The sequence below is a fragment of the Haplochromis burtoni genome, unplaced genomic scaffold (assembly GCF_018398535.1).
Source record: "Haplochromis burtoni strain Fernald_Lab_line unplaced genomic scaffold, NCSU_Asbu1 Contig_130, whole genome shotgun sequence".
NCBI lineage: Eukaryota > Metazoa > Chordata > Actinopteri > Cichliformes > Cichlidae > Haplochromis > Haplochromis burtoni.
Window position 1 is genome coordinate 784,849 of NW_024582491.1, and position 13,311 is coordinate 798,159.

The 13,311-nt window shown below is 39.8% G+C and overlaps 1 protein-coding gene across 2 annotated transcripts in view; it reads right to left on the reverse strand.

The window, feature by feature from the left end:
* ncalda (neurocalcin delta a) overlaps positions 1-597 on the reverse strand; it is a 62,619-nt gene extending 62,022 nt beyond the window's left edge. For both annotated transcript variants that reach the window (XM_005930180.3, XM_005930179.3), the window contains exon 1: positions 469-597. The gene's annotated coding sequence lies outside the window, so the exon portion shown is untranslated. The remainder of the gene's footprint in view (positions 1-468) is intronic.
* Between the last annotated feature and the right edge of the window lie 12,714 nt (positions 598-13,311).

Sequence of the window (13,311 nt, forward strand, 5' to 3'; positions counted from 1 at the left end):
AAATCACAGCTCAAGACTCCTTTAGGACAGAGTTGTGATGCTGAGTGAAGGTTTTCAAAGCCTGATCGCCAACAAACACAAATTCAATTCAGCTTAAATCCTCCTGAGCTTTCTGTCTCCAAGCAAACAGTCCGAGTTTGAATCCGCCTACAGCCTGTAAACACGAGCAAATCGGAACAGTATGCTAACTAATGTTAACAGGCCAGAAAGGACAAATGTAATAACAGATGAGTTACGTTAGTTTCTGCTATTAAAACCTCATATTACCCAGCTGTGCTCGGATACAGGACGCGGGTACGTGCTGAGCAAACCTGCAGCACAACAGCAAAAAGTAGACCGCTGTAGACCACACGAGTGAGTCGCTTTATGTTTGTGCTCGGCAGTCATTTACCACAGCCATTTGCGAGGAAACAAAAGAGCTACACATGCTATCAAATAGGGACAAACAACTTCACAGCGGTCACTCACCACTATGTTACAGTACACCCGGGGCTGGCCTCTTCGTCTGCCGGCTAACCTGAGAGCCCAAACCGCTCAGACACAGGAACACATGTAGCCCCCAACAAGTGTCAGCGAGCGCGCAGTCAGAGCAAAGATAGCATAGAAAAGATGTGCTGCCCAGGAGAGAGAAACTGTTATACAAATGGTCTATTGCGAGGCATTTCCCTGCATTAAAGTGTGAATGTAATCATTAGAAACTAAATAAATCATTTTTTGTTTTGTTCAAACAAAACATATTTTCTTTGCAACACACGAAAGGCGTGTCTGTGCAAATTTTGCGGTACCAAGAAAAAGAGCGGAGTGAGACCTCTGTATTTTTCTTCCGCTTTAGCCACCGCGAATCAAATTACATTGTAATGACTTTGTACTTGACTCTGGCGCCATCTAGTGGACAACTAGACAATAGGGCTTTTTTTGGTGGTGTCCCCAAGAAGTGATTTTCGATGTTTCTCTCTCTCTCTCTCTCTCTCTCTCTCTCTCTCTCTCTCTCTCTCTCTCTCCCTCTGTGTGTGTTTTAATGTTTAATACATTTACTTATATTGGTAAGTAGACTGTAGTAAATAGGATATATGAAGGGTAATATATAAAATAAAGACATGACCAGTTCTGCAAGTTTTTTTTGTGACTGTGTTATTGTACTGACCTTATAATCATTATAGTACTTTTTGGTCCCTTGTTGTGTTTATATGACTGCCATGTTGGATTTGTCTCTGTTTTTGATGCCTTCTTTGCCAGATCTCGCTTAAAAATACATTTTTAATGTCAATAAGACTTTTTACTCAGATGGATGTACAAAAGTCACTTTGCTAAAACAGATTGCAGCTTCTACCTTGTGGGAGGAATGTTCTTTCTGCCTCAAAATGATATCATTCATGAGCGATATGTTTGACATATTTTTGACAGATTATAGTCCAATAAGTCATTTATATCAGTTTAAATTCCTGCAATCATTTTTTTTGGCAAATACCAGAAATCTCATTTTGGCAGACGATCATTTTTGGCTTGACTGTGTTCCTAACTCAAATAAATTGAAATAAATAAATAAATAATGAATATATAAATAAATAAATACAAATAAAAATATCTGCGGATCATGCACTAAAAATATTGATCTCTTGAGAAAAAATAATGCATTGTAACAGATTTATCTAATATACTTCTAAGTACTTTGTCACTCTAGTTTATTACAGTTTTCAGTTATCTGTACTGGAAAAAAAGACGAGAGATAACTTCAGACAGAGATGAAATAAGATGTAAGACAGAACTGGATAGAAGAAGAAGAAGAAGAGAGGTTTCATTTAAAGGCTCAATGGGCTTTGTGAAAACTGTAAAGTGTCCTCATACCAGATCTGTATCTGATGTGATTTTTCATATTGTGTAACGTCCTTCAAAACAAAACTGATGCATGCAACCTTGTGTCATTCAAAGGTTGCATGCAAACACTCAGTATTTTAGAGCAGGGTAAACAGTTTAACTTGACGTACTGTGAAGAAATCAAAGCAATGTGTTGGACTGGAGTAGAGCGGCTGTGGTGTTCCTGGTTAGTTAGATTACATCAAGTGTAGCAGAGATGAATTTGAATTTAAGCTGATGATACAGAGATTCAACCACTGAATTCTACATTCATACCAACAGCGTGGCCCAGCGTGGCCCAGTGGAAATCAGCTAAATAGCATGTGAACTCATGGGTTAAATCTAGTTGAATACAGTTGTGTAAAACCATTCCAGGAGCAGTAAACCTCAGCACTGATCAGCCACTAACTGATCTTCAGCTTCTTCCACCTGCTCAATCCCACTTTAACACCTGCCTGCACTTATTCTTCTGCTTAGGTGTAGAGGCAAAGTCAAACCTGGTCATGATATTATATTATTAGTATATTAATCTAGTATTAATATACTAGCTTTTGACCTTCTTTAAGCACATTTCAGAGCCTGTGCTTTTTCACTTATACCTGACTAAAGAAGTTGAGTAAATACTTTGACTTTTACTGGAGGTTTTACAAAATGTATTTATTTATTTTAACACATATGTACACATCCTAAAAACCCCAGCTCATCCACACCAACAAAATTTTTTTTGTTGTCTATTCTCATTTAATAGGAAGACTATCCCATCAATACTTGAACATTAGGTTGGTGCAGGAGTGTCAGTGAAGATCATGGATGGATAACCTTTACTTAAGCAGCCTCAGAGAGTGAGTTATACTTATGCTTTTGAACTCAGGAGGTAGAGCAGGTGAGCTGCTAATTGGAAGGTTGCTGGCTGGATCCCTGGTTGCTCCAGTCTGCATGTCAGAGAGTATCCCTGGACAAGATATTGAACCCTAAGTTGCTTCCTGGTGCATTCATCATAGTGTGAATGTTAGAGAGAAAACACTTAGTTTTAGGGGGGGGAAAAGGTGCTTTTGTGAATGAGGCATGTTGTATAAAGCACTCTGAGTGCTCCAGTAGAATAGAAACATGCTATATAAGAACCAGACCATTTACTATTTTATCATTTCAAAATACAGCTGCACAGCATACTAGGACTACTGTGATGTTTCAGTAAAATGATATGAAATTAGTAAAGCTAATGAAGTCAGAACAGCTGGAAACTAGCTCTTCTTCTAAGAAAACAGAGGCTGACTCTTTGCTGTTACTTAAAGGGTTTTTAGTATGTTTAGTGTAGGTTTCTGCAGTATTCAGTGACCCAAGCAGAGGAGCATCAGTGTGGAACCAAACGCGGGGTCCAACAGTGCTGGTTTGCCTGTTTGCTTGAACAGAACGCCTACAAAGGGCAGGGGCCGTGTTATCTGGAGCCACAGTCAGTTCAGTTCTTCCGTTTGTTAACCAATAGTGAGCTGAGGTTTATACAAAGATGCACCACCAGGTGGCGATCAAGTGCTGCACTCCATATTCATGTGGTCCTGTGTCTCTCTTTACCTTAGAAAAGGCGCCAAAATAAAACCCTGCGATTCAGATCATTTTAGCCACAAAAGATACTGCTCTTTGCAAGAGGTTACTTTTTTTTCAGAATTACTGATTATACTACAAACAAGTGTTGTTTAATATGAGAAAGACAAAACATCTACAATAGTTTTCTGAATTTTTGATCTACAAACCAAAGTCAACTATTTGCTATTTCGAGCTTCTCAAATCCAAACATTTAATGCTTTTCTTACAGGCGTCTGTAAACTAAATACATCTGTGTAGTGCTGGTCAGACACCTAAAGCTCAGAAATTCTACATTTTACAATATTTTCTACAACTAACCAAAATAATAACCACAAAAAAATAAAGAAAATTATATTTTTCGAATTTAATAATCTAAAACAAAGGCAAGAAAAGTTTTTCAGTGGACTCTCGGATACTGTTAACATTTCACAAGTCTCCAGGAAGTTACCCTGCATAACCTCTGCTTCTGTTTAGCTGTAAATAAATCACGGCTATCATTAATCTCAGCCAAACTCCACTGGATCCCAATCGAGATTTATCACTGCCGCGACTAGTATTTTTCCAACTCATGCGCTTGCATCAGTTGGATCTGTCCATAAATCTACTCTCACTTTAATGAGCGGAGAGGTAATCAACACCAAGTGATGCCAGGCGTGGTAATAAATTCTGCAGGAATACTAATTGGGGTTTTGAAGGGTCAGAGGACTGTGCCTCCAACATAAAGCACTTTGTCACATGCTTCTCACATTCTGCTTCTCATCTTATGCACCAGTGGTTGCTTTATTAAAAGCTCTGGATGTCTGAATGATAGATTTTGGAAAATATGCATTGTATCTCCTATATATGAACTGATCTTATCTGTCATGTGGAAACCGCAGCAGCCAGTTATCAGGGAACATACTGTCTGTGCCACTCATTGTTAGACTTAATTGAAACATTGTTTTGGGGTCTGTCTCTGTCTGGTGTGGTGTGGAGGAGAAAACGCAAAAAAATAAAAATAAAATATTGAATCAGTCACTTTGTCTATTGTCCAAATCCACTTTTTGTTCTGCTCAGTCTTAATTACTGCTAATCACAATTAACTGTCCAACCCCCACCCCCCAAAAAAGTAGATCGAGGGCCAAATAACAATTCTTCACTAGAACAAAACCCACCGAAAGAAGGCGGAGAATTCTGTGAGAAAGAAAGCCTAGTGATCAGAGGAGGAGCGTGAAAATGGCCTAAAAACAAAAGAACGTGTCCAGAGGGGAGGATTACATTTATCAGGACCGCAGAGCCGCCACGCAGACAGAGACGGGATCAGAGAGGGATAACTCGCAGAAAGCAGGCTTAGAGAAAAGGGAGAGAAAACCGGGGAGCGGTCTGAATAATAAAGGAGTAAATGCGTGACACGACACACACACACACAAACACACACGTGCAAAAAAAAAGAAGAAGTTTTTAATTATTTGGGCTGTATTTTGGGACATGAAATTGCTAATTGTGTCAACAGTGATTCCATAAAATTGTTATCTCCCGAAAAGATTTGCTCATGCCTTTTACGCCGTGCAGCATTTTTAAATGAATTAATTAGGCGATCACAGTAATTACTGTTTATATTGTTGTTAATGAGCCCAAAGGCAAGCGAGCTGCACTCATCCAAATTACACTCATGAGGCACGGAGCCAAGAAAAGGTCCAAACTAGAGTGCCGCATGTTAAACATTCCCCGAGTCTTCCTGGCAAAGCGATAACCGGGAGCGCGCCGAAATTACACTCTAACCTCACATTTCCTTGTGACCAAACATCTTCCTCATTAACATGTGTAATTAGTTTTGAGGCTCTAATAAAAATTACAGATTTTAACTCTACCCTCTGTCTCCCCCTCCAAAAAAAAGCACTAGTGATCTGATATCACCTGCTGTTTAATATGCATACAAAGCAGCCCCGTCAGATCACAATCACTCTGTCATTTCACTTTATTATGTTCACTCATTCTTTTTTTTTTTAATTTCTCCTTCCTGTCTGTCAAATTTGCTCTGACATTTACTGGCTGCATTTTACCCGTGCTGTATTTCTGCAGCTACCTGAAGCACAGTAGCTGAGCGTTCTAACAGAAAGGTCTTATTGTAAATATGATAATTCCATCAGGTGCTGCAATCAGGTTTGTGACTGACGGCTGTCTGAAGAATTTTTTTGTTTTTTGTATATTTAAAGCAAATGTCAGAGCAGCTGAGTTTATACTGCAGTAGAGGGGCACATCTTCAACTCGCAGGCTAATTTTGTGCTGCACGTTTTCACTCGTGACACAGAAGTGAAAGCAGATGTTTGTGAAAGCAGCAGTATGAGTTAATCATTTATATATTTGTCTATCTCTATCTGGATCCGGATGTCTTCTGTGTTGGCACACATGTTGTGTGCTGCTATTTTAGCTGCTGGGTAATTTGAGAGCATGGACATGGTGACGTGGGCAACAACAAAGCTAATTTAGCAAGTCTTCTCAATCCCTTTTTTGGGGTCATACTCAATAATAATAAAGGAAATTAAAGAATAATAAAACAAGGAAACACTGTAAATATAAACATGTTAATATACGGCACCACTCCTCCCAATATATTAGAAACAAGAAGAACTCAGAGAGCACAAACCTCCAGCAAAGCAGCTCTCAGTGTTAGCAGGATTTACTTTTAAGGGAATAGATATGATAAATGGACTATGTGAATTATAATGTGATAGTTAGAATTGCCATATACCAGTATCATCATTAGGACCAAAGGAAGTAGAATTTTAAACATGGTTTTAAAGTGAAAAGACGTTTTATAAAAGCTTGACGTATTCGACCTTGAAGAAGTCAGAGGTCCAAAGTAACGTGATATTTAAAATCCCCATATATCATTCTCTCTATATATATATGCTGTCAATACAAACAACGGCAAAATACTTTTGAGTAACTGTGTGAGGTCAGAGGCCAGATATGACATGATTTGACACGGCCCCTATAAGAAATAGGCAAAACAGAATGGATGGATGGCATCGCGGAATTCAAGCGTAAGGAGGATGCAGCTCGGTGTAATAAAAGACAAAGAAAAACCCTGTTTAGCTACACTTACAGTGCTATAAATTATTACAAATGAATCTCTAATAATCAGTGTAATTATTTTTCCCATTAACTGACCTGTCGATATACTGACCAGCTGTTTAGCCTCACATGAATCAGTGCCCTGCTGACAGTGTTAGTGCAGGTTGTGTGAAAATGAAACAGAGAGACAGAGGAGATGTTGCACCTGTGTTTCTGGAGGGTGGGGGTCATCCAGTGCTGATGAAGTCTCCCTGCCTCCTGCTGCAAAAGAACAAGAAAAAGATTTCACTGTTGCCTTGGCAACCATCACGCTTCCCCCCTGCCAGGCGCGCACAAATGCACACAAGAACCAAATAAATGAATAAATAATGACACAAAAAGAAAACAAAAGTGCACGTGCACACACACACACACACACACACACACACACACACACACACACACAATCAAGACAGCAGCAACCTTGAACTACTAAGTCATACCTCTGAACTTCTGTACTTGATGGCAGCACTAACAACACTTAAGAATAGAAAAAGAGCCCCCTCCCAGCCCACATCCCTCCAGCCCCCCACTACAACCCTAAATTTTCATGTAAAACATAAAAAAACAGGTATATTACATGTAACTGTAAGAATACATGTGCATACATGAAATACAACTTTTCCAGCAGAAGCTGAAGGCAGCAAAGGATTAACCAAGATCAGAGGAAATGGATGTGTCATAGAAAATTCAATTATTGGGACAGAAGTTTAATTATAAACTTGTTTTGTTCTGTTTATTCCCGTTCATTTGGCCCTGCAGTGCCTGAAAAGTCACAAAATGCGAATGTAAGCAATGAACAAGGTGCAGGCATAGCTGATCTCGGCCTGCGTGTTTGGGCGGAGGGCTGGGCAGGTGCAGCGCAGACATGAAAGCAACACCAATCAGCAGCTCTGATTGAGATGTTACCTCAAACTGTTCTGACTGGGACCAGATGGAGCACAGATCCTTATTTATAAAGGGTCTCTCTCAGGTTCCACAAACACACACGCAAATCACACCCGCTGAAATGCCAGTAACACCTACTGAAATCTTAGGTTGCACTCAGCTCTACGGTGCATGATTAACACACCTGAGACATAAGAGAGTGATGTGTGTCATATGAGCATGTCTCAGAGAGGAGGCTCACACACACTGTTCAATTCAATTCAATTTTATTTATATAGCGCCAAATCACAACAACAGTCGCCTCAAGGCGCTTTATATTGTACAGTAGATCCTACAGTAATAGATACAATACATACACTGACAAATAACATTTACCAATGTTAACTCCAGTCTGTGCGTGCATGCACAGCTTTCTAATGAATACTGCTATCGGTTAATGCATTTGGAGCCCTGCATCACCGCCCCGAGACAGATCTTTTTACTCATCCAGTCAGGGGTTATTGATCAAATGCAACCTTTGTGTGCGTGCTACCCTTTGGAACTCGAGCAAACATGGGGTCGCTCAGTGTGAAGGCATTGAGCTTCAGTGCTGCTCTGAGGTGGAGAAAATGATTTTAGTCCATGTGAGGAAGTGATGGCTCTCTCTGATCGCCACCACAAACAGGCTAAGAGCAAATGCAGTGAAAGTAGTTCTTCTGTTCTCTCACTAGTCAGTGAAAATAAGGCGGCTCACCCCATATGCTTTAAAATATGCACGTCCTCAAACACGTCGCGAGGTCCAGCTCCCTTAGCATCTCTGTTATGAGACACGTGGAGCATGAAGCACTTATCCCAGCTGAGCCAAAGTCTTGGGCAGGTTATAGCTGTGGAAACAAGTCACCTACAGATCATCCTAAATGGTGGCAGATGTGGTTATTTTCAGATGACTTCTCTACTGCCCCCTCCCCGCCCACACACACACACACTTAAGGTCCCGATCAGGTGACAAGCCCTTAAGGAGCAGAGGAGGTGGGTACCTCACATCGAAATCAATGCAAACAGTCCGTGTGCAGACAGACAGATCTTACACTCTTGCAAGCTCTGGTGGGCAAACACTGTGATGTTATCTGACCTTAACATCACATTATAACTGTGTCCAGGTATAACCCCTCATCTCTTTGCAAAGTTCACAGCTGGCCTCTTCCCAAGAAAAGGCCAGTGGGTAAGTTGTCAAGTAAAAATCACTTATTGCTAGCTGAGACAGCTGTTTCAGTCTTTATACATCTAGGGAGGCACAACGCGACACAAAGATACATGCCAGGACACGGGAATACTGCATACAACGGATATTGTGATTAATATGACTGACAAAAAAAATCCGAACCAAATGTTGCATATTGTTGATACACATAAAAAAATTATAAATATTACCGCACAAATAGCCATAAAAAGACAGAAACTGCCAACTACAGAGAAATCGTTTCAATTATTTTATAATGCAATTATTAACAAATTGCATATTAATTCCTCTACCCCAGCCACCCCCACCCCCCCTTAGACGTTTATCTAAATAGATGCTCTCTAATTAATGTGTCTGGCGGCCTTATTATTCTTTGAGGATGATATTTTCCTGTGATGAAAGGCAGAGAAGGTCAATTTTAACACAGACCCACGGGAGTGAAGAGGACCAACACAGACTGGGTTTGTGTGTCCCTCTGTGTATGCGTTTTGTTTACCTGTGTGCATATGTATATATCAGAATGTGAATGGATGCATATGTGTGTGTGTGTGTGTGTGTGTGTGTGTGTGTGAGTGTGTGTGTGTGTGTGTGTGGTGGCTGTCATCATTCATCATCATCTAAGTTTCATTTTAAAACTTCAAGCTTTTCCTACACTCTTTTGCTTGTTGGTTGAAGGTGAGGTGAAGGTTTAGTGTTGAGTAAAGTAATGAATTTATACATATCAGGTATTTACAGTGCTCTAACGACTGGATAAGATATGAAATGTTTTTTTCAGTGAATAATCTCATTTTCCACTGATTACACCAGCTCATCATCATTTCATTTCACTTGAGTTCTTTCATCAGTGAAATTGAATCAGATCACAAGGACACTAGTCACGTTTACATGTTTCATATTTAAAAAAAGCTGGACATTTACATCATATAAATTCTTTGAGGTTCTCTGCATTCATTTCTGAATCGTCACATTACACATCTGCATTAGAAATGAGCAGAAGAGATGTCTTGGGAAGAAAGTATTATAACATTAATGTTGCTGTGTCATTTCTTTTCTCCTTAGGTTTGGGTATCACGCCCGCAGACAGTAATTATATAAAAACTAGTGCTGCAGCTTTAAACTCACCATCTCAGAGATTAGGCTCAAAGTAGACTTGTTTTTCCACACGCTGTTATACAGCTGATCTGTTTTCCCTCTGTTTTAGAGCATTAAGGGAACCACCCTTTAATGTCTAATAAAACATCTGGGTACACTGTACTGCCCACCCATCCCAGGAGTACCTTTACACACTCTCATTCATGCTATATTTTGTTCTACGAGTCGTTCCTTACCGTTTACCTCAGAATTCAGCTGCTAGCAATAGCGACTGGCTGAAACCCACAATAATGAGACCTGCAATTAGCACCGGCCAATCAATGGGGTAATTGCAGAGCGAGACTGATGGACTGCAAGGGGAGAGGAGGAGTTTGCTGCCAGCACTATATCGATTTCCCTCAAACCAATTAGTTGGTTTCCAGCACTTCTGAGTGTTGGTCCCCAGCCATCTGCTTCCATAGTACAGAGAGGAGCAAAAATACTGTTGTATAGATTGTATACTACGCAGATTCCATTTCTTATTGTGCGTGGCTGCTGAGGGAATCTATTTCAGTAACACTGTCTAATCTGTTTCATGAAAAGCAGAAACTGGAGCACAGAAACTATGTTGTTGATAAATTCACAGCAAGGATTACATTCCTTGCTGTGGGCTGGATGGGCTGGATGTAACACCAGTTCAGTCATTGTAAACCAGAATCTCATAGATGGTAGTATTATATGAGCAGCACACCCTCACTACTAAAGCAGCAAGTCTCATGGAAAAAAGTATCATCTTTACCAGTTAATGATTATATGAGAAGACATGGACTTTTTCTTGTAAAGTTCTTTAGTTATACCAGCAAAATTTCTGTCTTTCTTTATTCTAATTCATGCAAAAAAACATTTTGACTCACAGAGTTAGAAATACATATTTCTAACAGGTCTTCTAGGGGACTACCTCGTGTGTTTGACAAAACTCAGATATGGAGTTTTGCAGGGGCTACATGAGTGCAAACCAAATCCAATAAAAAAAGCAGGACAAATCTGCTAATGTTACCCTGTTAACAGTCAGGACATGCCAAAGCTGAGAAATGCTACACAGTGTATGTTAAGGGAATGTGAGAACTTGACAAGCTAATGTAGTTAGTCATGTGCTCCTTGGCTTTGAAGTCATGCCCAGCTGCTACTGTGGGTAGTGTTTTATGTTTTAGAAAGACACTATACATGGGTGCCAAGCAGACAGCAGCACATAGAAATCAAAGTTTCCCAGGCCTGTCATGCGTCTTTGCAGCTGCTAAGCGATAGTTGTGTTTAGACTCTGTACAATTACATCAGAAAACAAGATATCTGTGATTTATTAACACAGTACCGTCTCAGATGTTCTGTTTCTAGTTTAAAACAGGACTATAGTACGGTGCTGTGCAAAAGTCTTGAGCTAATCATCATTCCTTTATATAATGGTAAAGAAATAGGTACAGATTTATTGAAACATGCGCAAGCATAAATGCATAAATGCAATACTTCTAAGATTAGAGTTAAACCTTTACTGTTTGATGAAGCTTATAGTTAGGCTGGATCACATGACCCTGAATCGTCCCCTAGTTAATAGGCCTGTGCTGCTGAGGGGACTTCCCATGATGCACTGGGTGTTTCTTCTTTACCAACATCTTTTCACTCTGTCTTGTCTTATGCCCCTTCTTCCTCCCCTCACCCCCAACCAAATGCCTCTCCCTGAACCTGGTTCTCCTAGAGGTTGCTTGTTGAAAGGGAGTTTTCCCTTGTCATTGTCGCCAAGTGTTTGCTTATAGTGCATACACTGATTATTGAGGTTTTCTCTCTATTATTGTCTGGTCTATACCATACAATATAAAGCCCCACAAGGTGAGTGTTGTGAACTGGCACTATATAAATGAAAAGGAACTGAATTTAATTTTGGGGATCACTGTCATGCTGAAAAAAAAGAAGTTGCAAATCAAATCCTTTCCAAGTGTTACAATTTCAAATTTTAAATATTATCTAATTTTTCTACACTTCAGCAGTTTCCTCATTTTTTACGCAATTTCTTTTCTTTTCAATTAAAATAATTTTTTTCAAAGACCTTAAAAACCCCTGGAGAACTGTTACTCGTTAGATGAGAAATAATACAAACTGAGTGGTGGCTGGAGAATTTCACAATGCACTGTGTCTAGTTAAAGGTCTTCCTTATCCAGTTGTGTGTAAATCAATAACCCTTTAGTATCAGATGGTATGGACTAACCACCTGTACAGTATTTCAGTCCACAGACTCAATCCTGTTACTACACTGTAATAAAGGGAGTCTTTGGTGGACTTGTTCAAATAGGACTGATCAACTCTGTAATCATTTTACTTCAGATTACATATGAAGAATTCATCTTTCAGACAGGTTATAGTTGGTAGCTACATCCACTCCCAATAAAATGGCGCTCTACTCATTATCCTCTCTTTGCTGAAGTGAACACAGACACATACAAGGCTGGTATTGATTTGGAGAGCTATTTCCAAGATGTCTTTTTCCATTCATGCACTAGTAATGTGTAAAAGGCCAGTCTTTCCTCCAAGTGAAGCCATTAATGCATGCAACCTGTCCAGCCAGCCATAATAATAGAGCCACTTGAGATCAGCACCACAGCAGCAATTTTTTTACTCCCAATGCTTCCTCTTCTTCCAGGGACCACAATCACAAAAAATTATTTTGCGCTTTTCACGGAGAAGCTAAATGGGTCTCTAATTATAATGACCTTCTCTGAAAAGGTTGAGCCATAATTGGAAAACAGCCCTAGAGTACAGGCCATCTTTTGCAGAAGTGGCTGAGATGGAGGAGAAAGAGAGAGAGCAAGACAAAGCTGGGTGAGGGAGAGAGGCACTTTAAGAGGCAGATCAATTCTGGAATCAAAATGGCAAAAATGAGAAATGAAGGAAAAGGTTTTCTTTCCTGTGTTTCTGTCTCTCCGCGCCTTCTTTCACCGTAAAAACAAGTTGCTTATTCAAATCTGTTGAGAGGCTCAGCGGATTCTGGGAAATCACGGGGGTTGAATGATTGATTTAGCAATAAATATGTTGCCAAGGCTTGTCTTGCACTGATCTTCAAACTGCAAAAGCCTTCTCTCACCTTTGAGATATATGTATGTAAAAAAAGAGAGAGATACTATATGCACAAACCTAGCCTACAGCCCATAAGTACGCTGTCTTTTTTTATTTTTGATGAATCTAATTTAAAGTGTGTCTTGCAAAACATTTCCTCTGCAGCAAGTGAGAGAAACTTAACTAGGGTGATCTCCGAGGGACGAGACAGAAAAGGGCGAATGGATGGTAATTGCTGCAGAAAATTAAAAAATCCTTTCAGATAAGTTAGGCAGCATTTTTCCTCTAACTCGTTTTCCCTCCCATATCGTATTTACATATTTTATTTCTGCAGCCAAATTAACACAGGGCGACTGTATCCGCTCTTTCCATTACCAGACTAATAGATTTTAATCTATTGTTCTTTGCATTCATTTTCCTCAGACTCATCAGAAACGTGATGCGTGTGCAAACACACACACACACACACACACACACACACACACACACACACACACACA